Source organism: Odocoileus virginianus, chromosome 24, assembly GCF_023699985.2.
Source record: "Odocoileus virginianus isolate 20LAN1187 ecotype Illinois chromosome 24, Ovbor_1.2, whole genome shotgun sequence".
In the NCBI taxonomy this organism is placed as follows: Eukaryota; Metazoa; Chordata; class Mammalia; order Artiodactyla; family Cervidae; genus Odocoileus; species Odocoileus virginianus.
Window position 1 is genome coordinate 31,282,139 of NC_069697.1, and position 26,533 is coordinate 31,308,671.

The 26,533-nt window shown below is 42.2% G+C and overlaps 1 protein-coding gene and 1 long non-coding RNA gene across 7 annotated transcripts in view; one reads left to right on the forward strand and one right to left on the reverse strand.

The window, feature by feature from the left end:
• LOC110124523 (uncharacterized) lies at positions 1–26,160 on the reverse strand. 3 transcript variants are annotated; one of them, XR_002309800.2, is made up of 4 exons: positions 25,936–26,160; positions 20,286–20,409; positions 18,403–18,548; positions 1–225 (listed from the first exon to the last, which is right to left on the reverse strand). It is a non-coding gene; the product is annotated as an uncharacterized lncRNA (long non-coding RNA). The 3 variants fall into 3 exon arrangements; XR_002309802.2 differs by lacking the exon at positions 1–225 and adding an exon at positions 17,999–18,264; XR_002309799.2 differs by lacking the exon at positions 1–225 and adding an exon at positions 17,999–18,271.
• Positions 15,871–26,533, forward strand: part of SLC38A1 (solute carrier family 38 member 1) — a 71,737-nt gene continuing 61,074 nt past the window's right edge. For 2 of the 4 annotated variants that reach the window (XM_070454528.1, XM_020873113.2), the window contains exon 1: positions 15,871–16,421. The gene's annotated coding sequence lies outside the window, so the exon portion shown is untranslated. Of the gene's footprint in view, positions 16,422–16,929; positions 17,019–26,533 lie in introns of those variants that run through there. The other 2 variants (XM_020873112.2, XM_020873114.2) reach the window with 2 other exon arrangements.

Sequence of the window (26,533 nt, forward strand, 5' to 3'; positions counted from 1 at the left end):
ATGGTCTTGTTCTAGAGGCTTTACTTACATAAACTCACGATCTTCACAACATTGAAGTAGGATCTGTTATAATCCCTACATTGCAGGCAAGAGAACTGAGGCACAGTGCGGGTAAGTAACTCTCTTAAGGTCACACGTGGAGTGAGCACAAGGCAGAGCCTGGGCTTGAATTCAGGCTGTTCAGTTTCAGAGACCATTTTTTAAACCACCAGGCTCAACTGTCTCCTGTGTTAAATATAAAACAGAGTTAAATAAGTGTTCAAGTAAAGCATAGTAACTCTTAATCAGAGCCAATAAGTAGAAATCTCTAAGTGTCAGACTTTAAGCCTGTATCTCAGGTAACCCACACAAGTCTATGAGATGGGTACTGTGAATATTCTTTGTTTGAGAAGTACAGAGACACTCAAGATAACGGAAGTTAAGCCACTTGCCCACACATGCATCTTGCATGTGGACCAGATGGAAACTTGGGAATATTTAGTAGTAAAGCCTTTGCTTGTAACCAGGACTCCATACCAAGAGAAAGAATGAACAGTATCTAACTTACTCTTTTAGGTTCCTCAATGAAGCCAACAAACAATTAGGAATGTCCTCATCTCTCATTTTCCCCTCTTTACATCACATTCTTTAAAAAAGAAATATTATTTATTTGGCTGCACTGGGTGTTAGTTGCGGCACACAGGATCGACTTCCCTGACTAGGAATCAACCCCAGACCCCCGTCTTGGGAGTGCAGAATCGTAGCGGCTGAACCACCAGGGAAGTCCCTACATCACACCTTTTACTTTGCCTCCATTAGAAAGATGAGTCCCCTGTCCATGCCAGCAGCTTCTTTCATCTCCAGAAATCTGTGTCAAGGTAGGTGCATACTCGGTCTCAGTTGCGTCCAACTCTGAGACCCCATGGAAGCCCTGAAAGGCTTCTCTGTCCGTGGAATTTCACAGGCAAGAAAGAATACTAGAGTTGGTTGTCATTTCCTATTCTGGGGGATCTTCCTGATCCAGGGATTCAACCTGCATCTCCTGTGTCTCCTGCATTGGCAGACTGGTTCTTTACCACTCCACCACCTGGGAAACCTGTCAGGCATACCTTATGTTTTTAATGTCTTTCGAATGCTAGCTTGTCAGGCAGCTTGGTAACTCAGGCAAGTTATTCACGAAATTAATTGGATAATCATTTCTGTTACTTTGCAGCTGGTAGGGAACAAAATAGCAAAACCAACATGCTAGTAATTAATAGGACTGATAAACTCAGTACATCTTATGACTAAAATTATATATTACTCTTTTTAATCCCAACAAATATTAAAGGGCCTGATAATCACTCAATAAATATTCATTAAACCACATGGATGATAAAGCTGAATGATGCTAGAATGGCAGGATGGCTTCTAATTGTTTTCTTCTATTCTATCCCTCATATTTACAGAATTTAACAGAAAGAAACAGAGGCGCAGAAGGCCGACAGATGGGAGTTTTAATTCCAGCTCAGCTACTGTCTATGAAATCTTGACTAAGTTACAGTACTTCTCTGCCCTTCACATATCCCTCTGAAAACTGGGCACAATAGTGTCTACCTTTGGAGGAGGAAATGTCAACCCACTCCGATATTTCTTGCCTGGAAAATTTCACGGACGGAGCAGTCTGGCAGGCTACAGTCCATGGGGTCTCAAAGACTCTAACAGAACTGAGTGACTGAGCAGTACCGGTGTCTACCTTAAAGGTTGTTGTGAAGGCAAAACAGGCGACACACAAGTGGGTGACCTAAAAGTGGGCACTAGTAGGGGTTTGGTCATCTTCCGTTTCCTCCTCTGCAATCGTCCTCAGCTGCCAACTCTGCAATGCCCCCATTCCCCCCTCCATCTCTACCTGCCCACCATCCCCCAACCCCAGTTCAGAAAGGTCGTAAAACTGAGCGTTCTGTCTTAATGTGGACAGATAATTATTAACATTCCCTGACCAAGAGTGTATGTGTACGCTGATCTGCTCCTATTTCTTCTTGGCTTCTTTATATTTTGCTACTTCACTAAAGAAGGGAATGAGAAGCAAAGGGAATGGAAATTCTTCTGTTCTGGTTTTGCGTACCTAAGAGTCAGACAAGACACAACAGTGAGGACTTTAGGACCCTCTCTAATCAAGTTCTTATGTTTAGGCTGTGTGTTTTTAAAAATACTTCTCTCAAGATTTGTTTTCTACTTTTACAAATCTTACTGAGTAGACACTGATAATTGACTCGCAATGTGGAAATGATGAGGACTACTTTAAGTTTAGGCCATAGAGCACTCCCTTCCCCCTTCAAGACTGCAGCTGGCAGAAACCCTCACTTATCTGCCCCCTTGTGGAAGAATCTGGAGAAAGAAAGCTGATTTGTCTGAAGTCGACACTCCTTTCCCAGGACAGTCTGCATCCCGTGACTGGTCCATATGGTGGACAACTCTAAAGGACCACCCCAGCCTTGAGCTCCCTGTGGGGCTGGCTGAGGATTTCGCTCTAACTGTGTTGTAGCCCAACTACTCCCTCCTTCCGAATCTTGCTTGTCTTCATTTCCTTCCCTTCCTCAAGTGTGGACCCCAAGAGCATCTCTGATAAACCTTACACTCATTCATCTCAGTCTCACACTATTTCCCAGGGAACCCAACCTGTGACAGAAGTCTGATTGGTTGATTTTCAAACATTCTTGGTGACTTAGACCAAGAATCTATTTTACTCCGTATTTACCTACAAAATAAGAATGTCAATCAATATATTGTGGATAGCTAAAAATTGACTACATGAAAAGTTCCTATATATGCCTACCTGATAGAGAAATGTAATTTACCTAAAAATGATGTCTTAGCTGTGCATGATGTCTTAGTTAGGACAGTTCGTATTTATATTTTAAAAAGTAAGAATTGATTGGCAAAGTTCCATTTCTATAAATTAATTTAGGAAAAGTTGCTATAGTCGGGTTGTTCAGGAGTGTGGTATACTTCTCAATGTATTCAGATTGTTATGTATATATTAGCAACATTTTACACTTTGAAAAATATAGAAAGACAACATACAGATTTCATGTTAAGAGAATCCTTGGGTAGTCTACGTTTTCATTGTAAATGCTTTAGGTGTGTGTTTAAGGTAAATTATAGGTGTGGCAAAAGTTGAATTGTTTTGTTCTATTGACTTAATAATCTTAAGTTCATCTGGTGTAATAAACTGTAATAAATAATAACATTGAATAAAAGAGGCACCACAATTGAGGAGAGAAAGAATTTTCACAGCTGGCACTGGAATAATAGTTTAGTGATTTGGAACAAATCAGTTTAGATTCTTAAGTCTCCCTAGATGGATTAAAGAAGTAAACAGGTGGAAAAATATCTAAGTCATAAGAACTAAAGCCATGCGCTGGTGAATATTATCTCTGTATAAGCAATGAATTTGCAAGTTTAAGAAAAAAAACTCAACAATTCATTGACATAAAAATTTCCACTTCTGAACATAAAAAAAGGCAGACAGAAACAGAAAAAAATGTAGCTACAATTTATGACTTTTAAAATATAAAAAAGCATACACAAATGGATTTCAAAACACTAAAATATTGGGAGAAAATACACATAATATACAATTCAGAGAGGAAATAAAAGGTCTAATAAGTGCATTTAAAAAGTTCAATAGAACTGGTAACAAAAGGAATGCAAATTAAACCCAAAAACTTTTCACTTACTAAATTAATAAAAATGAGTAAAGTTATAATACCCAAGAATGCTGAAGAAGCAATACCATAACTACCTTCACATACTATTAATGTTTCAATGCATACTTTCTTTCAAGAAAGTGATTTTAAGCTTGTAGCAAATATTTTAAAGCATTGCTACATTTTAACTCTAGAATTCTTCTAGAAATTTATCTATGGGAATAATCAGAGATGGGGAAAAGTACCATATACTTCTATAAAAAAGTAAAAATCTGAAACCAATGAGAATAATTGCAAAACCATATGATGAAATAATTTGTAATCTTAAAATTTTATGATTTTGAAGAATTTTTAATGAGAGTAAAATGATCAAAATTTAATGTCACAAAAATACAAAACTGCACATGATTCTGATTGTACTAATGGTATGCACATATGCAAAGTGAACTAAATGTCAATAATGGTTATCTAGAGTCTATCACGGAGAAGGCAATGGTACCCCACTCCAGTACTCTTGCCTGGAAAAGCCCATGGACAGAGGAGCCTGGTAGGCTGCAGTCCATGGGATCACTAAGAGTCGGACACGACTGAGCGGCTTCACTTTCACTTTTCACTTTCATGCATTGGAGAAGGAAATGGCAACCCACTCCAGTGTTCTTGCCTGGAGAATCCCAGGGACGGGGAAGCCCGGTAGGCTGCCGTCTATGGGGTCACACAGAGTCGGTCACGACTGAAGTGACTTAGCAGCAGCAGAGTCTATCAACTTATAAATGGTTTGGATTGTCTTTTTTCCATTTGACTGCATTTTCCAACATTTCCATGGTGAGAATAAATCTTCCAGTTGTATGTGTATGTGTGTATTTAAAAAGTGAATAGGAGGAAAAGAATTGGAACATATTGTTAACTATTCTTTGGTGGAGCTTGACACTTAAATGGAAGACAAGGGCTATAGCCAGAGAGAAATGTAAAATCATGGGGAATTTCCTTCAAATTTTCCCACCTCCTTAACTCCTCCATCCTCTTTTTTTCTTTATTTTAATGATAGAAGAAGTTTGAATACTTTGCAGTCAGTAGAGAAGAGGATGAAAATACAGTAATAAAAAAAAAATAATTGCAGGAGTAAGTTTCCCAAGGAGAGTCAGATAAAGAGCACTGCCAAAGGAATTAACTTTGAACACATTCGTTGAACAAGTATTGAATGAACAAATGCCAAGCAATAAGACAATTTTCTTTCATTCTCCTCCTTTTCAAAATTGAAAAGGAAAAGCCAGTGCATTTCTTTTTTGATCTAAGTTACAATAATAAATATAAAGAACTGTTGAATTCATCATAAAATTGATATTGCTAAGTGCTTTGTATCTTAACTATAGGATGATGTCTAAATAGTAATTGTTATAAGAAGAGCAAGGAAGAACAACAGGACAAAATAACTCAAAACTGTTCTTTTAAATCACAAAATTTAATTAGACTCCATTTACAAATGTGAATTTCATATAGCAAATGTGAATTAGACATGCTGGCACATATCCAAACAAGTCTGGAAGAAAAACCACACTCGCTATTAAGGAATGGTCATTTTTAGGGAGTTGGGGCTCTGAATTTTCTAGATAATTCCCATAGGCTAGAATCTTGTTAAAGTAAATACATTACTTAAAATTTTTTATTTCTTACTGAAGTATAGTTGATTTACAATGTTTAAGGTGTACAGCCAATTTATTCAGTTCCATTTATATATACGTGTGTGTGGGGGGGGCGGGGGTGCGCGCGGACTCAGTCAGGGCTGACTCTTTGAGATCTGATGGACTGTAGCCTGCCAGGCTCCTCTGTCCATGGGATTCTCTAGGCAAGAATACCAGAGAAGGTTGCTATTTCCTCCTCCGGGGAACTTTCCAACCCAAGGATCAAACCCACATCCCTTGTGGGTTTCTCCTGCATTGGCAGGTGAATTCTTTACCATTGTGCCACCTGGGAAACCAATATACATGTATTGTTTTCCATTACTTTAAAAAAATGTTTATTTATTTTTGGCTGTGCTGGGTCTTGCTGCTGCATGGGATTTTCTCGAGTTGTGGTGAGCGGGGGCTACTTTCTAGTTGCAGTGCACAAGCTTCTCCCTGCTGTAGATTTTCTTGCTACGGAGCACAGGTTCTAGGGCACACGGGCTCCAGTATTTGCTGGCACATGGGCTCAGTAGTTGAGGCTCCTGGGCTCTAGAGCACAGGCTCAATAGTTGTGGTGCATTGGCCTGTTTCCCTGCGGCATGTGGGATCTTCCCAGATCAGGGATTGAACTCATGTTTCCTGCATTGGAAGGCTGATTCCTTAACCACTAAGCCACCAGGGAAGCCCAACACATTACTTTTTAAACACAGGTTGAAGTTCCTTTTTTCCTTTTAAAAGTGTCATTCCATAAGCTCTTACCCTTGATGTTTTCTTTTTTTTCACAATCTCTACTTTTATTGCCTAATTAGATTTTATTTCCATCTGGACAGCTTATTTTTTATTGGTGCGTGATGATATGATTTGTTTTTCCTTCTGGACTCTGGATGAAAAGAAAACTCAGTTCTAGGAGGGACTGTCAGATAAGGGTACAGAATATGGTGAAATGGTGCTCGGTATCCTCAGAAAAATTAGCAAAATCAATCCTAGAAGATCCCTTATTTGCCCTCTTGCTAGTTAATAAATAGACTGCTGGGGAAAGGGAGGAATAGATTCAAGGGCAAAGAAGGGTCCAGATGGGATGAGGAAAGCAGGGACAGGCGTGTCTACCCCACTCACTCCTGCTCTCACTTACACATATCCTCTAAATAAAGCAGTAGTAGACTTTACTGCTAAGTCACTTCAGTCATGTCCGACTCTGTGCGACCCCATCCCTGGGATTCTCCAGGCAAGAACACTGGAGTGGGTTGCCATTTCCTTCTCCAACCCTTGATGTTTTAAAATGGTAATTCATTAGCCACAAGTTTCCAAAAATGGTTATTCATTTGCTTTGTGTATATAGGCTCTCAGGCTTTAAAAACTTAGCTAAATGTACATTTGATAAATATTTTATAAATACTTTTATATTCCTTGTCATTTTAAGGACCTGAAATTTAAATTCAATAGAAAAGAATTAGAGCTACTGAACTATAAAGATATTCTACTTATTCATTCATACATTCATTAATTGGACAAATATTTATTGAGCTTCTATTATGTCCAAGGTGCTTGGAAACAGTTACAAAACATGCCATCTCCCCTTATGAAGCTTGCAGACTGGTGGGGGAGATAATCTCTGAATAGGTCATTTCAGTCGGTTTCAGAAACTGTCATCTCAGGCAAGTGACTTCTAAACTGCCATGACAAAATCAAGTGGCTAAGAGTGGCTGGAGGGGTCCTCCAGCCGCAGGCTCTTGTGGAAAGCCAAAGTGGGGTGACAAAGTGGGCTGCAGGGAGACAATATTGCTCCTCCTGTTTAGATGAACAGATCGATCATGGCCCTCTCTCAGCTCACACATTAGATGCAGCATTGATTGCAGCATCCAAGGTATCTTGAGGAAGGAGCACAGAGGGTGATACCAGTGCCCTGGTTAAGTTGTCCCCACTCAGTATATTGCAATGCACTGCATTTGTGTATGCTCGGTTTAGTGAGTTTATAAAATATATTTTCTGTTTTATCTAGTTTAACTTATCCTCCAAAAATGGACAAAGTAAATTTAAAAGATTCCTCTAAAGAAACTTCAGATGAAAAATAATAGTAATACAAACATAAGGAAATACAAAAAAGTAGAACTCATACTTTGCTCCTAGAGAGTTCTTTTTCATACTGCAAGGTAAAGCGATAACTATCAATCAAATATGATAAGAAGTCCAAGCGATAACTATCAATCAAATATGATAAGAAGTCCATCAAAACAAATTCATTATTATCAAGTAAGGTCCATGAGTTCACTTCTATAACCACTGATGATGACCTAAGTGTACATTTGTAAAGTAACAACGAAATAACAGATCTTTGCAAATTAGTGGATAGGATTAAGAACTGAGTGACTTGGTTTGATAAGTGTAGCCGATAGTACTTGGCTTCCGTTGGGTCCCCATGTCTCTGCGAGGTTTCTTGTCCAGCTGTGACAGTCATTAAATAAAACAATCAAAATTAATCAAGTTTGGAACCAGATTTGTGAATTGCTGTATCACAGAGCGTTCAACTAAGATTTTAAAAATAAAGTATACTCAATCGAATTTATCTTACTAAAATGTTAATATTGTAATAATAATTAGAAATATATTTTAGTAATACAAAAAATAAGTATAAATAAGTATACTTATACAAATAAGTATAAAATCCTGCTATCTAACTTTAAGCTTTGTGAATGTTTTTATGTATATGATAAATAGGACAATAATACAGATAGATGACTGACAAATATATTCAGGTACATATTAAGTTGCAGAAGTAAAATCAAGGTGTCTTTAGCTTAAATTAATTTTAAAAATATATGTTTTTAGGATGACATAAGTTATCAGTGCCCTTTGATGAGAACTTTTCCAGAAGTGTGTTACTGGAGGCTCATGCCAGCTATGGTCATAAGGAGGAAGGAAAAGGAACAAATGCCAGAAGTATTTAAGGGGCAGAGTGACAGGACTGGCGATTATTCCTTTGAAAATGCTCACTCGATCGTGTCCATTACCGCTCCTTACTAAAATCCTCCACATAAAGAGGATAGCATCCAAGGAAAGCTCATGTCTTCAGGGGAGCCTCCCCAGATTCCCAGCCCAGGGCATGTGCCTGTTACCCCAGAGAGTCATGCTGAGGCACTTTTCTCCCTCTACAAACTCCATTCACTGGTGAGATCATTTGCAGAATGTTGGTCCTTCCAAGCTCCATGAAGGACTAGCAGAATGCCTAGCATTTACTAAACATTAGTGCAAAGAATGTTAGTGCAAAGAATTCATTTGGATCTGAAAGGTGAAGGAGACACTAAGATACCCCGCTACCTCTAGCCTGAACAGTTGTGACCAGGACGGTACAGTTTCACAAGGTGGGGTCTGTGGAGGAGGGGAGGGTTTGGGCTGGGGGCAAAAAAGGATGAGCTCAATTTTGGACATGCTGCATCTGAATCAAAAACTTGTGGAGTATTTTATTTTAGAAGCACATACATATGTGTGTGTATAGTTAACTAGAAACATATCAATAAACCTCTCAGTAAAATTATCCCATTTGTGATTATGAAATAGCATTGGATGTCTAAAATAAAACTGAATACATAGTCCTTCAAAATCAAGCACACTGAAAATCACTGGATATTTCCTATTTTAAGAACAATTACTTAAAATAGAAATTTATTTTAGTAAAGTGTGTTACTCTACTCAAGTAATGAATGGGGTTCTTCCCCTTTTATTGCTTGCCAGAAGGAATAGGAAAAAAAAAAAAAAAAGACAAAAAAAAAAAAAAAACCCTTCCCCCCCAAAGCTACCTTCTCAGCAGAAAAGGCAAAAACTATATTTCTGCCCAGCAAGATTTTAGCATCATATACCCTCCCTCTACTTCCTGAGATGACCATGCCCTTGTTCTCATCAGAACTAGCTCACTTAATGCATATAGGGCTTGTTTCAAATCTTCATGCCTTCTGATTCTGTCATTCATTTTCCCATTTTCTTATCTCTATCCTCACTTCCCTTGATATCTCTCATCACTTCCCTACTATTGCTTTCATTTCTCTGGCTCTTGGATGAAGATTCTTTCTCCGTTGTATTGCTTTTGGACACCCAAACTGATAAGAAAGTAAGAATGATCATGCTGGTTCAGAACTAAGGAACAGTCAGCCCTGTATTCCATTTCTCAAACTATCTCTAAGGGTTTGAGGGTTTAAAGATCTCCCTGAGTCTAGCCACCTGAGTATTTAATTTGGACCTGTCATTTAAATTTATGTTATCCTTACTTTGAATGGATGCTTTCCAACATGCTTTTTACCTTACTTGCCTGATTCCAAACCCTGTGCTCTTAGTGAATATCTCTGTGTATTATTTTTAGGATGTAGATTCCCAGAAGTGACACCAAGGGGATCTAAGTTCTCCCTATTTATTGCCAAATTATTTTCCAGTAACAAATATTGTTATGTATTAAATACCTAAGATACATTATGACTTACTTGAAATGTTTACACATATTAACAAACATATTTCATATTACCATATAAGGTAGGTGTTATTGTTTATTTCAACTTTAAACATGAGGAAATTGAGGAACAGAGAAGTTAAGCAACTCACCCACAGTCGCAGAGTTATTAGAGTGGGATCAGAATTAGAATTCATAAAATTTTGCTTCAGGGCCCACATTTTAATCACTAAATTAAATGTGATTAAATTTAATTTTATCACAAAAAAGTTGTAGCAACTTATACTGGCACCTTTAACAAGTGTAGATAATATACTCAACTTTGGAACACTTCTACTTTTTGATTAGCACATTCGTATGTAGAGCTTAACTTCCCTTTGTCACTTTAAAATTAAGGTTTGGAGGGGACATGGAGGACTAACTATTTTCCAATAAATACTTTGTCTCCTTACTCCCTTAGTGGGAGAACAGGATTAGAAGTGTTGGTCTGATAGCTGTCTCAGTATGGAATGAGCATAATGCAATACTAATGCCTGTAAAGTGGGGCTTTGAAAATTCATTGCCCTGTGCTTATTTCTGCAAAGCATGCAAGAAAGTAAGAGATACCATTTATTGTGCATTTACCATGTGCCAAGCATTGTGGTGAAGATACTGGAGACACAGAGTCAAACATCAGACGGGTATCATTACCTCATTTCGTAAGAAGCTAGGGAGATCCATGCATGTTGATCTGCATAACAATGCATAAAGGTCAGGTAAATAAACCTCTGGGACTGATCACTGGTTCTGGTTCTTTAGCTTCAGTGAATGAGACCATATTGTCATACAGTCACAGTATGGAACAAACCCTACTTTCTGCTCCCCTAACAGATGAAAATTAAGTGACCCTACAAAGCTAACCTGGGCCAAAATCAGGAACAATAGACATTTTTAAAGAGGACTGCACTGCGATTTTATTTTAAATTCTGTTTAGATTCAGTAGAATTTGTTGACCTCCTGCCAGAGTCAGTTACCAATTTGGGGAGGTAGATTGTCTATTGAGATGGTGGAAGAGATGACAGCAGACCCTGTCACAGTTCTATTGAGGGGAGGGGGTATCTGCTCCAAGGATGGCCCAGATGACTGGGGACTCTTTCAAGTTGCAAAGTTATTCTTTGCTGTGGCTGCTTTAACTAACTCCTATAGTTAAAATATTGTCATCTATGAATGAGATCCAAAGAAAATTGAAGTTGGTAAAATGGTTAATTAGGCAAAGAAATGTGATTACATCCATCAAAAGAAAAACTAGGTAATTTTAAAGACCATCTGATGTTTTAGACCATATTACTTGGAGTAAAAGACTGATTTCAGAATAAATAACTTATTTTTTAATGAGGTAAGATTTTTTTCATAGATAGCCATATTACTTCTGTTATAAATAGAAGATATTCAGGACACTTATTCTGCAAAAACTGTACCTACTGATCTTTCTATTTTTCATCATTGGCTTGTCAAAATTCAGACTGTCCTATAACTGATCAAAAAGAAAAAACTATACACATTCAGAAGATAATTTTGATCCCATTTCAAAATTCATCCACAAGAAATATATATATATATATATATATATATATATATCAACCTACCGATATATTTGGACAGCTTTGAGAACCCATGGGGGAAAGCACCTTTTCTTTGTAAGTACACAGCTCTCCTACTGGGCACCCAGACAGCAAGCATGTGCAACCCAGGTGAGTACAGGGTGAAGCTGTGGTGAGAGCAGGTGTGGCTCAAGTTCAGGCTGAATCTTGTTGGGGATGTGATTGATCTTTCTTCACAAAGCTGCCCCTCCTTCCTGGAACCTTCCAGAAAGGGCCCATGAGAGCTACTAGAAAACTCCCAGGTGACCTGAGGCGATTCAATTCTCTTTTCACACTAGAGATTCCTGCTCCAGCTTCACTTTCAGATACAGTAATGTTTCTTTTCTCAGTATCATAGGGCAGCCCACTGTATAACCCATTAATGTGTCCTGACTACGTGTGTATCATTTGGGGAAATCTACTCAGTTGCAAAGGTCCACAGTAATATTAGATACAATCAACAATGCCCTTGGGGCTCACAACTCTATCACAAAGCAAACTGATCCCTGGGCTGCCTGGAAATAGGGTAGCGGTCCCCATGTGAAGGCAGGGGATCCTTTATCCTCTTGGTCCTCCAAAGGGGTTGTTCCAGCATCAGGGAACATTTTAGAGCCAGGCATAGAAAACTGGCTTTGGAATCAGTGCTGGATGTAAGACCTAGATATGCCAGTTAGACCTGAGTGGACTTGGAATAAATTCATTAGACTCTGAATCAGGGGTTATAATGGACTGCACTTCCTAGGAATGATGTGAGGATTAAACGAGAGACCATCTATTAGGTGCTTATGTTGCTGCTTGGCTCTCAAGAGGCACACAGAGAACAGCAGAGTCATCATCACGATACCCCCTGCCTCCATTTGAGACCACAGCAATTGGGTTTAAATGCTGAGCTACTGAAAGGACCTATCACAGGAAGTTTCACCTACAAGTGGTTTTGGAGGAAAAGCCACACAAGCGGCTGGGCACTCTTCCTGAATACCATCCCCATCCTCCTTCCCTGCAGTCCTCTCCACAGCAGCTTCTTCACTTCAGCCTCCAAGGGGACATTCACACTCCATTTCTAGATTGTCAACTAAAACCCAGGTGAGGGGTGAAGATCTTTCCACATTGGAAGCCCAAGAGTGTCTAGTTGCAAATGGTTGTAGAATCATGGTTAAGCCTGAGTGTGGACTTTGAATTTGGGCCTGAATAAGAATCACTTCCCTCACGCCCCCCTTTCACCACTTATTGTCTTAGTGTGAACTTAGCTTCTTCAAACCTGTTTTCTTGTTAACACACAGGCTAATATGGTATTGAGTAGTTGAAAGGATAACATGTAATAATATTTACATGTAAAGTGCTTAGCAAAATAGTTGGCAAGGAGTGAAGCCCAATTCGACTACTGAATCCAGTTTGTAAAATGCTACTTTGATTACTGTGGCCTGAAGTCTGAAGTCAGGGAACCTGATTTCTCCAACTCTGCTTTTCCTTCTCAAGATTGCTTTAGCTGTTCAGGGTCTTCTGCGTTTCCATACAAATTCCAAAATTTTTTGCTTTAATTCTGTGAAAAATGCCATTGGTAATTTGATAGGATTGCACTGAATCTGTAAATTGCTTTGGATAGGATAGTCATTTTCGCAATATTGATTCTTCCGATCCAAGAACATGGTATATCTCTCCATCTGTTTGTGTCCTCTTTTCATCAGTATCTTTTTTTTTTTTTCATTTATTAGTTGGAGGCTAATTACAATATTGTAATGGTTTTTGCCATACATTGACATGAATCAGCCATGGATTTACATGTGTTCCCCATCCCGATCCCCCCTCTCACCTCCCTCCCCATCCGATCCCTCTGGGTCTTCCCAGTGCACCAGCCTTGAGCACTTATCTCATGCATTCAACCTGGGCTGGTGATCTGTTTCACCTTTGATAGTATACTTGTTTCAATGCTATTCTCTCAGAACATCCCACCCTCGCCTTCTCCCACAGAGTCCAAAAGTCTGTTCTGTACATCTGTGTCTCTTTTTCTGTTTTGCATATAGGGTTATTGTTACCATCTTTTAAAATTCCATGTATATGCATTAGTATACTGTATTGGTCTTTATCTTTCTGGCTTACTTCACTCTGTATAATGGGCTCCAGTTTCATCCCTCATTAGAACTGATTCAAATGAATTCTTTTTAATGGCTGAGTAATACTCTCATCAGTATCTTATAGTTTTCTGAGTAGAGGTCTTTTGCCTCCTTAGGTAGGTTTGTTCCTAAGTATTTGATTCTTTTTGTTAAAATGGTGAATGGGACTGTTTCCTTAATTTCTCTTTCCAGTCTTTTGTTGCTAGTGCATAAGAATGCAAGAGATTTATGTGCATTAATTTTGTATCCTGCAACTTTACCAAATTCATTGATTGGCACCAGTAGTTACTACTCAGCCATAAAAAATAATGAAATTGTGCCATCTGCAGAGATGTGGATGGATGTAGAGACTATCATACAGAGTGAAGTCAAAAAGAGAAAAACAAATATTGTATATTAACACACATATCTACAAAAATGGTACAGATGAACCTGTTTGCAAAGCAGAAATACAGACACAGATGCAGAGGACAGAGGTATGGACAGCAAGGGGGAAAAAGGGAGGTGAGATCAATTGGGAGTTTGAGACTGACATATATACACTACTATGTATAAAAGGGAAAACTGAGAGTCTACTGGGATAGCAGAGAGGGAAAAAAAGGTACAATCTGTTTATAGGACATAAATTAACCTTAAAAATGCATTACAATACATATTAAGAGCAGACAAATACTGCTTGATTCCACTTATATAAGGTAGCTACAACAGCTGTCAGAAAGTACATTGTGGGTGGGGTGGAAGGGGAATGGGAAGTTAAGTGTTTAAGGGGAACAGAGTTTCAGTATAGGAAGTTGAAAAATTCACAAGATGGATGATGGTGAGAGTCGCAAAACAATGTGAATGTACTTAGTGTCACTGAACTATACAGTTAAATACAGTTAAAATAGTATGTTTATATTAAATGACTTTTACCACAATTAAAAAAATTTTTTTAAATGCTACCTAACTGCAGCCTTAGGTGCACAGAAATAAGTTAAAACCCTAATCAAAAGATAAGCTTTCCATCAGAGGATCAGACATGCTCTCTAAACACTGGGGAATATTTAATTTCAACCAGCTGATGGAGCCATGCTCGGGCTATCATCTTGCATGTTCAGATTTCCTACCTTATTCATAAGCATTATCCCTGCCAGGCAAAGTGCACTTTACTTACAATTAGCAATTTCATTCTAAATTAGCTTCCTCTAGGAAGCGAGGGGGGAGAAAAACCAACTTTTTGGCGACGTGTATAATATTATTATGATATGGGTACTACTAACTGTGGGTTTGTTTTTTTTTTTACAAACTTGGTAACAAAACTAAGGACAAACGTTAAGCAGGCGAGGGAAGCAGTGTCAGAGGCAGAATTTGATGGTAGGTTTGTTTGAGCGAGGCTCCCCAGTCATCATCTTCCCCTTTCTGTTTGCACTGTCTTTCAGTTTTTCCGGTTTGTTCAAGAGCTGGCCTTCTGAATAGGGTTCTCAGACAGCCATTGTTGAACTAACCAATTTCTGCCACTCGACGGAACGAGTATTCTAGTTATGAGGCGTCTGGTTTTCCTCTCGCTTTTCCAGCGGTGACTAAAAAGCCATAGCCACTCCATCAGAGGCTACTCCGTCTGCCCTTTTGAAATGCGCCTGGTAGATTAATTTTTGAAAGATGATTCACCTTCCTTTTCCTGTTTTGATGGAACACGGAGACGCAACCATTCCTGTCAATAGAAGGCTCGAGTTTCCACCCCGCAAATTCGCGCGGCGCTGACTGTCTCATTGGCTGACGCGCAGGTGGGATTTCCTGTCGCCATTTTAAGGAAACACACTGCACTGCAAGGAAGTGCCCCGTCAGTTCAGAGGGGCTGTGCCCGGAACAAAGAGAGAGCAAAAGAAAGGGAAACGGGCCCCGCGGCCCCAGACCCCTCCATCCTGCGCCCTCGCTCCCTGCTGACCCCCGACTTCGAGCGCCTGGCTTTTTGACCCCCGACGCACCATGCCCGGGGTTCGATCACGTGGGGTCTCCCCCCAGCCCAGAGCGCGCCCCGGCTCAGCAAAGCCACCCAGTCCCCTCAGCAGAGCCCCTCAGCATAGACCTCGGGGTAGGGGCTGGCCGGGACTGCGGGAGCTGGATCCGGAAGAGGGGAGGCGCCTCCCACTGCGGGTGACGGACAAAGGCTCTCCAGAGGTGCCCGCGCTCCCCGCCGACCCCGACCTCCTCCGCGCCGTCCTTAGGGAGCCTCCAACGCCGCTCCCTCGCTGCTAGCGGCTCCCACGCCGCTGGCAGGGCTGTGAACGGAGCAGCCACTCCCGCGGCCATCCTCACGCGGCGCCCTTCCCACAATGCAACTCCCCTCGCTCACGCGCCCCGGCCCGGCCCCGGCGTACCCCCAGTGCACCCCCAGCCCCCCATCGCACAGCCCTCCTCGCCTCCTTCCGTGCCCTCCAAGCCCCCTCCCCCTTCCATCTCCGAGGGCTCCCAGTCTCCGGCCACCGCTGCAGCTGGGCTCTGGGCTCGCCGCAGGGCACCGGGAGGGCGTGGGGCAGGTGTCCAGGCTGCGCGCACACTCCGCTCCCGGTGCCACCGCCGGCGCTCCTGGTGCCACCGCCGGCGCTCCCGGCGCACAAGCGCCCCGCAACCCCTCCCTCGCTCCCTCTCTTTTTCCGATGCTCAACCTCCGCCGGCCGCGGTCGCCGCATCCTCGGCGGACGGCGACAAGGAGGCAGCCAGGGGCGGCCGCCTAGGCAAGAGACACCATGTGACGGGCACCGCTCGGTGACACGCAGCTTCGGTTAAAGAGCGGACGCGCAGGAGGGGAGGCGACGGCATGCGAGACGCGGATGATTAGCCGGAACAGCTAAACCATCGCGAGCCATGGATGCGCAAGGGCGAAGCGTCCCCCAGTAGGAGAATGACTCTAATTTGACTCGCGACCCTCTGCGGCCGAGCGAGCGGATGTAAGTGCGAGGCTGGCGAGCACCGCGTGGGTAAGGGTTGCTGGTGGGGGGAGCTTCTGATGCAATCGGCCCCGAAAGGAGGAGGAGAGCCAGGAGTGCGCGGGCTGGGGCGGCACGCCGCTCCGCCAGAAGGTCGCCGCCCTTCACCTTCCTCGGAAATCCGCCACGCCACGCCGAGCCTCTCCGCCCAGCCCTCGCTGACGGAGGGCACCTTTCATCCGCCAAGGCAGCCAGACCTTGACACAAAGGACACCGCAAGGCTGGGGGAAAATCCGGGAAGGGCGGATACCACTTTTCCCCCGTTTTTTTTTTTTTTTTTTTTTTTTGCCGGAGGTAAGAGGATTTCCTGTTCCTAGGGAGAGCTGAGGGAGCAGCGGTTGGGAGGAAAGGGACGTTTTAGATGTGAGAGGAGGCGGTAACGCGAAGTCGTCTCTGCGAGCGTGAAAGGAAGGAGTGCGCGGCTGAGCCGGATGCGTTCGGATTTCGCTTTTACCAGGAGAAAAGTCAGATCCAAGGTTCTGCTGACCGCCTGCGGCAGTGTAAAGAGGCGTGGAGCCCCTGGTTCCAGCGTTGCGTGGCCTGCGGCTTACTTTTGGGGTCTGTTTTCTTAGTGGGAGATTGTGGTGCCAGATCTGGTTAAATCATTCGCGGGTTAGGGACCACGCGGGTCTAGAGAGCGCGCCGAGGTGAGGGCTTCCCTGCATTCCCGAGGAGTGGTTGAGTGCTGGGCGTTTGTGGGGATTTGCTGTGTCTTAAGAGCCCCAAGGAAGGCATGTGATGTCCCCGGCGTTGAGTGTGCGGCCGGCTGGGTCTCGGGCATTGGCCGCGGAGCCCGAGTAAACAGGAACACGCTCGCCGGCCCTTCTCGAGCTTTGCCCGGCTCTCGGTAACGGAGAGGATGCGGGCTGTGAGGTTGGGGGACGGGGGATGAGGGGGTTATTAAGGGATGCTGGCTGACTCACTGCCCTTTCCCGCCCCAAAGAGCTTCTTTCCCAAAGGAAGGAGAGAAGAGCGGTTCTGAAGGTTGGGAGCCGCTGGAGCTGGCGAACAAAAGGGCACCGATCGCGCGGGGCCTGGGGGCCGAGGGTCCTCCCTAGCACTCCCACCTCTTCTCCCGACCCCCGAATCACCCTCGCGTCCCTAAATGTTACCACAATAGTCCTTTAACCTCGCCGGGCGAGTGCCCGGAGGAAAGTGCTTCTTCGCCCCGGTGCACGCCCCCACCACCGTCATTCCCCTCCCGGAGCTTCAGCACCCACTGGTACCTCCAGGCTACAGGGCTGCCTGGGCGCCGCTTCCCTGTGGAAGTGCCCAGCCCTGGGTTTGGACTGAATTGTAGTTAGAAGGTACAGGTATACATATGGCGGCAAAAGGAACTTCGCGGTAACGGCGTTTGGCTGGTGCTTTTCGCAGGCTGCTTTCGGCTTGGGAAGTTGGTGCTACAATTGAGAGTCCTTTGTGTCTGACCGGGTTTTTATTGCTCTGGTTCTCCGGTGAAAACCTAATTGCCACCAGGATCACATACTTTCGCCGACGAATCCCTGGTGATGTATTTCATGAGTTGAAAAAGACCCGAGCGCTAGGAAACCGTATTTATTTGCGTTTGGAAAAGGATCTGACATCTCTGCCGTGGGTCTAAGACTTTTTAATATAAGGGGAAGGAGAAAATAAATCCATCGTTTGCAGACTCCAGGGCCCAACAAGACTGTAATTTGTCACCTTGATAGAAGAAACTGCGGCAACTCGTGCTTTTTCTGACGTCAGAACGACGACGGAAATAAAACCTGAGCTAGGTGGCTGGCTGGCCTCATTGTTAAATGAATCTCTCGCCGGCTGGGTATTCCTGAAATCTATCAGCCAAGTCAGGGCTCTGATCCATGGTAGGCCCCCTGGATTTCAGTTTGGGCCCCAACCTCAAATTGGCTTTTCTGCTTAAGTTATTCAGTTCTCTAAGAAGTTCCTTAGACATCAGGAAACTCACCTGGTTTGGCTTGAGATTTTAACCTTGATGAGGTGAATTCACTTTTTTCCCCCTGAACATATTCAATGAGTGTTTCCTGCTGAGAGTTTATGTGGCAGTTAGCAACTGCAAGGTAAAGTTGCTGTTTCTGTGAGATGTCCCTTCTCCTGGGGGGAAACAGACAATAAATAAACCTATAAATGAATGTTGGAGATTTGTTCTTGCAGTGAACAAATAAAACCAGATCAAATCTTGTGAGGAAGGCTGATGCCTGAGATAAATGACCCTCTAGGTGGGTCTTTGTAAGAGGGTACATTTGTCCTGAGACTAAGAGACCAGGCACCTGATTATTGCTAGACTGTCTTTTTCTGTCTCTGGATGATGCATGAGGGCAAAATTAGTCTTACAGTTTTTTCCCCTAATGCTCAGCACAGAATAACTGCTTAAAAAATGCCTGTTGGATTGAGATCTTAGTCAAAACATCTTGTTCACCACTTATTGCTACTGTTGACCATCCCTTTCTTTCTAGATGTCCTTATTTGTTCCTCTGCTAAGTTGAAACATCGGAGTCTCTTCCTGCTCTGCTTCTCCTTCTCTCTTGCCTTCTGTCCGTTTCTGAGCAGTTACCACGAACCTGCAAATGATGCATAAACCTATCTTTTCATCTCCATTCCCATTGCCCAGGTTCAGGTCTCTTATCACTTGATTTAGACAGGGCAGTTTAAGCAGTTTATTGGAATTCAAAAATGGTGAAACAGACATGGAGGTGCCTTGAAGAAACCAACACTGAGGGGAGCAGATGCAAGCGCAGTGAAGGGTGAAGAGTGAAGTAACCAGCAGAGGGGGTGTAATGGGCTTCTAGTTGGCCTCCTTGGTATCAAGCTCTGCTCCCCTAATTCAGTCTCAACACTTCCATGGGCTCTGTATTTTTCAAACTAATTTTTAACTAACCTTTCTTTTGAAAACCTTCAGTGGTTTTCAAAAACTGCTGGTTTTCAAAATCAGTTGCCTACAGTTAAAGTCTAAATTCCTTAGTCAGGCACCTGGGACCTTCCACAATCTGTTCCTCACCTCTTCCTATCACTTTCTCCCAGTTCACCCTATGTCCTCCCTGTCACTTTCTGCCTCAGTATTGATCCTGATTCCAAACTGGAATGCCTGCTGAAATGCTATATATTTGTAAAAGGCTTAGCCCAAATGCCACTTTCTACCTCTTCAAATAAGTGTTCACTGATCACCTCCTAGCCTTTTCATATTTATCCTTCACATTTTGCAGCATCAGTCCAGGTGATGGAAGGTGAAGTAAGGACAGATACTTTGAGTCAAATGTAAGTGCCCAGTCTCAACTTAACCAGCCTAGACACCTTGGGCAAATTGTTTAGCGTCTCTGAGCCTCAGTTCCCCACCCCCCCACCCATTTGTTAAATGGTAGTGATGGTGGTGATGATAGTAATACTTATTGAGTTATCCTGAAGGGTTAATGAGGATAACAGATGTGAAGAGCTTGGGACACTGTTAGTGCTCCATAGGTATTGAATTAAAAGAGACTTAAGGTTTCTCATCCATCAGAGGAGGTAGGGGAAGTTGATCAGGAAAGTTCCCCTTACCTCTATTGTTCAATGAATATTTAACCATTGAAAAATATTTTTCTGAAAATGTCTTAATGGAAACTACCTGAAACTTTTCAGTTTCTGGGTGAATGTGCATCTATGAAAGGTAGTGTCGGGGTGGGGGAGGCCAGTGCATAGAAGGAAGTGAAATCCAAATAGCATCATAGACTTTAGAGAAGGACACCTTATAGCAATGGCCCTAAATTGAGTCTTTTTAAAAAACTTATATCTGGAAGTTGATCGCATTTTAGTCATTGGTTTTCAGCTCACCACCTGTGTGTTAGGGTTACTTACTAAGCATAAAGGAATCCAGTGATAGGAGAGCACCATGGTTTGGGTAAACTTTGCAAGCACCCAGGTAGCTGTCAAGGAACTCTGCCTCAGGTAATGCCATAGTATATCTTCAAACTCTGCTAATCTGCATGTTTAGGAGATAGGTCAAGATTAATGATTCTCAAAGCAGGCTTCACACCAGATTCACCTAAAGTCTTTTAAAAGCTACCAATGCCCAGACTCCATTTCCAGAGATTCAGATTTAGTTGGCCTGGCATAGAGCTCAGACGGGAATTTTTTAAAAACAACACCAGGGTAATTTTTATAAGTGATTTAGATTTCGAAACAAGCCAAACAAAAGCAGAAATTAAATGATGACTTCATATATCGTTTGATAAACCTCTTGGTAATATGAAGTTATGAGCTTGATTGGCTTTTTCCCTGACTTCACGAAACCAACTGGTTGTTGACATAATAGGGTCACAGCCTCCGGTTACAATTTATGACTTGAATTTTCCCAGGTAAAGAAGCCCATCAGAGTGATGTAGCCAGGACAACATAAAGATTTAATGTGTGGATCTCATTAAAGAGTTTCCATCTCTTAGGAGTGACGCAAGACAAAGAAGATTGGAAAAGAAGAGAACAATGGAAAGGAAAAGGAAAGGGAAAGTTTATGGCCTGAGGTCTGGGAGGAGGTGGCTTTGAGTTGGGAGAATGGCAGGACAGAGCACAGAGGAAAAGTTGGGCTTGATTTATTGAACTGGTTTTATTATGTTGGTGACTATAGAACCAAGTGAAACCTGTGGGTGTATTTTGTAGGACTTAAAATTGTTTGGAATTAGCTGTCAACATTTAAGTATCTGAATTTCACTTAAAACTTGATTTCTGGCATTTCTTGAAAAGAAATACAAAGATCTGTCTTATTTTTACTGAAATAGATGAGACACATGTTCTCCAGTTTCTTGTACCCAATCTGCTTTGCTCATTTGTCTTACCTACTTGGGCTCCAGCTATTTGTTTTTAGCTTTTAATATAATCTGCAGATATTAATATTGGCAACACATTAGAATCTTCTCAAAGCATTTAAAATATCCATGCTTAGATTCCATTCTAGATGAACTGAATCAGAAACTGGTATGTGTTAGGGGGCATGTTATCACTGTTATTTTTCCAAAGCTCCCAAGGTGATTTCTATGTGTAGTTAGAATTGAGGACTACTAGTCTGAGTCACCTATTCAAAAGACTTGCCTCCAAGCCCATCTTATATCTGAAAGTGATCCATTAAGAAACAGCATATAGAATCATACAATCCAGAGGATTTTAGAACCAAGAGAGATCTTTGAGAGTGCATCCATTAATCCAGATTTCACATTCTCTCTGAGAAAAAGTCCAAAAAGAAAAAATTGTTCAAAATCTGTAACATCATTTAGTATGAATTATGGTGTTTTATTATATTTTTTCTTTTCAAATAAAGGTATATTTTTAAATGTTTATAAGTGATCCTCTTTACATGCACCACTCTCTGGTGCTTTCAATTTGTCATGATTTCTATTTTTCCTAGAGTATTTTGTTTGGAGTTAGCTAAGTGAAGTGAAGTCGCTCAGTTGTGTCTGACTCTTTACGACCACATGGACTGTAGCCTACCAGGTCCCTCAGTCCATGGGATTTTCCAGGCAAGAATACTGGAGTGGGTTGCCATTTCCTTCTCCAGGAGTTAGCTAGAACTGAAAAAGAAAAATTGCCATTCATTGTTTTTAGTCCAGGAGTAATTCTTGATCAGAGGTATTGCTAGAGCAAAAAGTACATGTGCAGAGAAAGAGACTTTCTCAAAGGTTATGGGAATATATTTGGGGCTGTTTTTGAACTCTGTACATAATTACTTAAATCTATTAATTTTCAGTTGATGAGAAAGATTTTTACTTTTGTGTATTCACACTGCTCAAAGACACTCACTGTTCTAATTAAAGTTAAAGTTTTAAATGTAATATACAATACAATCTGTCCTCCTGTATCGAGAGTTGCAAGTTAACTTCATTAACTTCTAAAGTTGATTAGTATCTTCTCTCTTTGAGAAATCAGAATAATTCCAAAACATCTGAATGGGAAGGTTAACTCCTAGACATCTTAGGCTGGGCATGTTGATAAGAGACATTTGAAAAATCCATCTAGATGAGTCAAAGATTTTAAGGTAAAAAATAAAATTGTGAAAGTTATAGAAGAAAATATGGGAGGGAACTTTTGGGGGGATAGGCAGTAAAGGCTCTGGAGTAGGAAATGGCAATCCACTCCAGTATTATTGCCTGGAAAATTCCATGGACAGAAGAGCCTGGCAGGCTACCATCCATGGAGTCACAGAGTTGGACATAACTGAGCCCACAGCACAGCACTGAAGGAGGCTTTTCTTCACTGTAGACGCTTTTGTCCTTTATGAAGGCTGTACTGTGTACATGTATTACCTAGTCAAATATTTTCTAATAAAATGAAATAGTTAAATACAAAAATAAAAATAAAACATCATCTAGGAACCTGAACAGAGTTCTTGTGGAGCAGGTGTTGGGATATTGTAAACAAGACAGGACAGGGGTCCATCATTACAAGGAAGTGAGCTGTTCCTCTCTGCCCCACGCAGGAGTGGTCAGTCCTTATTGCCCCGTGAGCTCCCTGAAACACAGGGCTTCTCATCCCCAGTGCTCCTGGCCTTGGGGCCAGATAAGGCTTTGATGTGAATAGCTCTCCTGTGCATTGTATGATGTTTAGCAGCACCTCTGCTCTCTGTCCGCTAGAAGCCTACAATACCCTCTCACTTGTGACTGCCAAAGACGTCTCCAGGCATGGCCAATGTCCGTTGAGGGTGCGGGCCTAAATGGTCCCTAGTTGAGAACCACTACTTTAATATAACCCTTTCTGTGGGCTTGTAGAAGTCATACGAAGAATTCTTAAACATTCCAGTCATAGTGACTGGGTTGTTAATGATCGATACCTTTCATTAATATAGTACTTTACAATTTTAAATATATTATCACATACTTTTTACATGCTCAGATCAAATGTAAAATAATGTGGCAGAGTTAATGAAAACTATGCGGAGCAGCTGTACGTGTTGCTTCTTTTAACTTCTCATCTTTGTTTTCCTGAGAAATTGTGTTTGTGAGGATTGTGCTATATTGTCTGCAGGCAGATAATCAGTTTAGTCATTATTATTGTTAACGTTTTTACTATCACTGTGTATTAGGGAGCTAAGAGGTCTGTGCTCCCTGTCTTTGAAAAGTTGAGTATGTAATTAGGAAAGAGGATAACTCCATAAAGAGATCATGGAAACATATAAGACCCCTTCCTTTAATCCAATGAATATACAGAAGTGCTATGAGAAGTCATCACAGGTAAATAATCACAAGTTGGTCTTTGGAGGAAGACCTTACAAAGAAGGCTGGCTTGAAATCTTTTTTTTTTTAAAAAAAAAAAAAACAACACACAAGCCAGCAAGCTGGGCTTTTTGAAAGAAATATACTTCAGTGGGCACAGGCTCAATGGGAAAGGAAGTGGCTGAGAAGTATGTTCAGGGCCAAGGTGGGGGCAGTGGGAGGAAAGCTGAAACCTGCAAAGCAGATCCATTACAGGAGTGAAAGTTTCAGAAGGAACATCCTGGGAGAGAAATTTAAAGAGTTAAGAGGGGACTTTCCTGGAGAACCAGTGGCTGAGACTCCACACTCCCAGTGTGGGAGGCCTGAATTCCATACCTGGTCAGGGAACTAGATCCCATATGCTGCATCTAAGACCCAGCACAGCCAAATAAATTAATAAATATTAAGGGAAAAAAGAAGAGTTAAGGGCAATCTTGGCTTTGAATTTGCTGTTCCAGGGATTCAACTAGTAGAAACACTTAGAACTGGCAAGGGGAAAAGAGGAATACGCAAGACATGGATTTTCAGGAAGAATCTGCATCTGTAAATGGAGTAGGTTGGGCTCAGTAGGCAGCGTGGGGGAAGCAACCAGCCAGGGTACAGTTGTGCAGCCAGAAGGAACAAGAGGAAGGAAGAGATGGTTTGAAATGTTGATAGGACTCAGAGACTGATTAGATACCTAGGTTCCAAGTCTGGGTGATGAGGGGAACCAACGTTATCGTGAACAGAAATAGAAATGCTGATGTGTGAGGTCAGATGGTTTGTTCAGTGGGGCATGTGGAGTTGGAGGTCACGACACACATTCATGTGAAGAGGTCTCCCGGGCGGCTGGGGTCTGAAAAGAATTTGTGAAAATTTTTCTGAGCAGGAGGAGGGAACCTGAGAGATTGTCTCTCCCCACCAGCTTTCTCAGTTTACAGATAAAGAGATACATGGCATGTAAAGTGACGTGCCCATCAGCAAATGGTAAGTATGACAGAGATCCTATCTCCTAATTTCTAGAGGAATTCTAGTTTTGTAAAACGAAAAGGCCTGGGGAAAAGAGATCTGAAAGACGCCCTTGTGGGATGAAGACTGACACTTCAGGCTTGAAACTTAGAAAGGAAAGAGTTTGGAGTGTGTGGAGGGAAGGGGGTAGGGCGGCCCCCACACAGAGCACAGAGGATGGGAGGAGGACAGGAGCTGGCAGTGGGGGCTGGAAACGGTTCCTCTGAGGACGCGGATGCTTGCAGATGCAGTGAGGAGCAAGGTGGTGGGGGTCAGGAAACAGTGTCCCTCCTGCGCAGGTTGAGAACTGAGAAAAGGCCTCTTGCCTTGATTAGAAAGAGGTAGCAATAGTAGCAGGGACAGTCGCCCTCGCTTACCAGAACCAGCGCAGGCACGGACCCAGTTGTGGAAGCTTTGTAGCGACTCTTCGAGGAAATACTGCTTTATCTCAATTTTACAGATGAGAAAACTGAGGCAAAGAGATGTTAACCTGCTTGCCCAGAGTCAGCACAGCTCCTGAGGGGTGGAGCCAGAATTTGCCGGTGGAACCAGGGTTCAAGGGAGTGATGAGAACAGGGACAAGTTGTTCAGACTGTTGGCAGTAGAGATAGGAGCAGGCTGGTTGTTCAAAGACACTTTTCAAATATGGGGCTAAGCGTGATTGACAGAAGTTGGGGGAGCCAGCAGAGGGAGAGTGGGAGGCCAGGTCCTAGCGGAGCTGAGGCCAGGAGCACTGGCTAAGTCATGAGTTTTGAGGAAGAGGAGAGGAAACGCCTTTTCTGAGACTGTTACTGGATCCCAGTCTTTCACTACCAGAGGGCATTTCCCACCTCCCAAGGACCCTGGGCTTTCAAAGATTGTATACACTTTTTTTTATTTTAGTTGAAGTATAATTTATATGCAGTGCAACAGCTGAATCTTAAGCATACTGTTTAGCGAGTTTTGACTATAACTTGAATTATATTAATTCACTTCTCACTTTTGTTACTCTAAGATATATAACATTGCCAGTCAGAATCTAGGACTGTCACACCAAGTTAAGGCAGTCTTGCCAAAAATAAGGACTCATGACATTTTAATTAACCTGTTTAGCCTGTTTGAGGCCTTTTGAAATATAGTGAAGCAGCTCATAGATCATATTATTGCCATCTGAGAGTCCGGTGAGCCAGAGGCCCCCAGTATGTAAATAGACTCGGTTGTGGGAAGAGATGTCGTGGGAAGAGTTTTCAGGAAGACAGAACCATAACTGGCCTTATACTTAACACGTTCTCAAAACCACTGACCTAGCTGTCATAATTCATTCCCAGGAGCTGAACTAGGAGAGGTGTGATCTTATTCTTCTTCATCACCAATAGTCATTCATAGCAGTTTTGAAGTTAAGTGTACCTGACTGGATATTTGGCTTCCCAGGTGGTGCTGTTGGTAAAGAACCTGCCTGCCAACGCAGGAGATGAAGGACTCAGGTTTGATCCCTGAGTCAGGGAAGATCCCCTGGAGGAAGGCATGGCAACCCACCTCAGTATTCTTGCCTGGAGAATCCCATGAACAAAGGAGCCTGGCGGGCAATAGTACATAGGGTTCCAGAATTGGACATTACTGAAGTGACTTAACACATATGCATGACTGGCTATTTAGTGTCATTTAGGAATTCTTGTTATGTTTTAGACGTGATTGTGATATGGTGGTATTGTTTTTAAAATGGATCTGACTTTTTAGAAAGATGTATTGACTTATTTACAGATGATATGTGGGATGTTTTGTAAAATAATTCTAGGTGATGCTGGGAGTAAAACTTCAACAAGACTGGCCTGAAATGATCATTATGGAAGTTGGTACATGGGGGTTCATTATTATGTTCTGTTCACTTTTATATATGTTTAA